The sequence below is a fragment of the Mustelus asterias genome, chromosome 16, assembly GCF_964213995.1.
Source record: "Mustelus asterias chromosome 16, sMusAst1.hap1.1, whole genome shotgun sequence".
Taxonomy (NCBI): domain Eukaryota; kingdom Metazoa; phylum Chordata; class Chondrichthyes; order Carcharhiniformes; family Triakidae; genus Mustelus; species Mustelus asterias.
In genome coordinates this window covers 86,883,723-86,886,273 of record NC_135816.1, presented here as the reverse complement: position 1 = coordinate 86,886,273, position 2,551 = coordinate 86,883,723, and the positions used below count along the sequence as shown (strand labels likewise).

Genomic DNA, 2,551 nt, shown 5'->3' with positions numbered 1-2,551 from the left:
AGGGGAGTTCGGTGAGTGCGGCCAGTCAGTGGAGTGCGGGTGTAGTTAGTGCGGTCAGTCAGGGGAGTGCGGTCAGTCAGGGTAGTGTGGCCAGTCAGTGGAGTGCGGGTTCTGTGAGTGCGGCCAGTCAGGGGAGTGCTGGGGCAGTGTGTGCGGCCAGTCAGGGGAGTGCGGGTGCAGTGAGTTGTGCTGATGCGGTGCCGCACTGTCAGAGGGTCAGTACTGAGGGAGTGCTGCACTGTCAGAGGGTCAGTGCTGAGCGAGTGCTACACTGTCAGAGGGTCAGTACTGAGGGAGTGCTGCACTGTCAGAGGGTCAGTGCTGAGGGAGTGCTGCACTGTCAGAGGGTCAGTACTGAGGGAGTGCTGCACTGTCAGAGGGTCAGTACTGAGGGAATGCGGCACTGTCAGAGGGTCAGTGCTGAGGGAGTGCTGCACTGTCAGATAGTCAGTACTGAGGGAGTGCTGCTCTGTCAGAGGGTCAGTGCTGAGGGAATGCAGCACTGTCAGAGGGCCAGTGCTGCACTGTCAGAGGGCCAGTGCTGAGGGAGTGCTGCACTGTCAGATAGTCAGTACTGAGGGAGTGCGGCACTGTCAGAGGGCCAGTGCTGAGTGAGTGCTGCACTGTCAGATAGTCAGTACTGAGGGAGTTCGGCACTGTCAGACGGTCAGTGCTGAGGGAGTGCTGCACTGTCAGAGGGTCAGTACTGGGGAAGTGCTGCACTGTCAGAGGGTCAGTACTGAGGCTGTGCTGCACTGTCGGAGGGTCAGTACTGAGGGAGTGCTGCACTGTCAGAGGGTCAGTGCTGAGGGAGTGCTGCACTTTATAATATTGAATATTTTCCTGGCGGAGGGAGTTAGATATTTGTTGAGTGAAAGAAGTAAAGATTATCGGGGAGGGGGAGGGGAATATGGAGAATGTGGAAGCCAACAGAAAGGGATCAGCCATGGCCTTAGTAAATAGTGAAGCAGGTTCAAAGGACCAGATGGTTTTAGGTTGCAGCATCCACAGGATTTTGCATTTAATTTTATAACAAATTATAACATTGGTTGACCTTTTCTGTAGGTGCCGTGGTTTAGTTGGTTAAAGTGCCTGTCTAGTAAACAGGAGATCCTGAGTTCAAATCTCAGCGGTGCCTTTGTGCATGTTGCATTTTGCAACTCTGAGAAGCCGTAACTTTCCCGTCACACAGTTCGATCACAGGAAAAGAAGCCCAGAGGCCCATTTTAAATGACCATAAGACACAGTAACAGAATTAGGCCACTCGGCCCATCGAGTCTGCTCCGCCATTCAATCGTGGCTGATATTTTTCTCATCCCCATTCTCCTGCCTTTTCCCCATAACCCCCGATCCCCTTATTAATCAAGAACCTATCTATCTCTGTCTTAAAGACACTCAATGACCCGGCCTCCACAGCCTTCTGCGGCAAAGAGTTCCACAGATTCACCACTCTCTGGCTGAAGAAATTCCTCCTCGTCTCTGTTTTAAAGGATCGTCCCTTTAGCCTGAGGTTGTGCCCTCTGGTTCTAGTTTTTCTGACGAGCGGGAACATCCTCTCCATGTCCACTCTATCCAGGCCTCGCAGTTTCCTGTAAGTTTCAATAAGATCCCCCCTCATCCTTCTAAACTGCAACGAGTACAGACCCAGAATCCTCAACTGTCCCTCATACAACAAGCTCTTCATTCCAGGGATTCTTGTGAACCTCCTCTGGACCCTTTCTAAGGCCAGCACATCCGTCCTTAGATACGGGGCCCAAAGCTGCTCACAATACTCCAAATGGGGTCTGACCAGAGCCTTATGCAGCCTCAGAAGTACAAAGAACAAAGAAAATTACAGCACAGGAACAGGCCCTTCGGCCCTCCAAGCCTGCACCGACCATGCTGCCCGACTTAACTAAAACCCCCTACCCTTCCGGGGCCCATATCCCTTCATTCCCATCCTATTCAGGTATTTGTCAAGACGCCCTTACAAGTCACCATTGTATCCGCTTCCACTCCCTCCCCCAGCAGCGAGTTCCAGGCACCCACCACCCTCTGTGTAAAAAATCTGCCTCGTACATCTCCTTTGAACCTTGCCCCTCGCACCTTAAACCTCTGCCCCCCAGTAATTGACTCTTCCGCCCTGGGAAAAAGCTTCTGACTATCCACTCTGTCCATGCCTCTCATAATCTTGTCAACTTCTATCAGGTCGCCCCCTCAGTCTACTCTGCTCCAACGAAGATAATCCAAGCCTACCCAACATCTCTTCGTAAGTTAAATGTTCCGTCCCAGGCAGCATCCTGGTGAATCTCCTCTGACCCTGAAAAGGCCAAGGACGGACATGTGGACAGGAGCAGGGTGGTGTGTTGAAGCAGCAAGCGACAGGAAGGTTAGGGTCCTGTGTGCGGACGGAGCGAAGGTGCTCAGCAAAGCGATCACCCAGTCTCCGTTTGGTCTCTCCGATGTAGAGTCGAGCGCATTGGGAGCAGCGAATGCAACAGAGCAGATTGAAGGAGGAGCTCTTGCTGAATCTCCGCTGATTCTCTGCGCTCTCAGCTCTGACGAAGGGTCA

The 2,551-nt window shown here is 52.7% G+C and overlaps 1 non-coding gene across 1 annotated transcript; it reads left to right on the top strand.

Annotated features, from left to right (window-relative positions):
• The first annotated feature begins 1,064 nt into the window (after positions 1 to 1,064).
• On the top strand, positions 1,065 to 1,138 carry trnat-agu (transfer RNA threonine (anticodon AGU)). The gene has a single exon. It is a non-coding gene; the product is annotated as a tRNA-Thr (tRNA).
• The last annotated feature ends 1,413 nt before the right edge of the window (positions 1,139 to 2,551 follow it).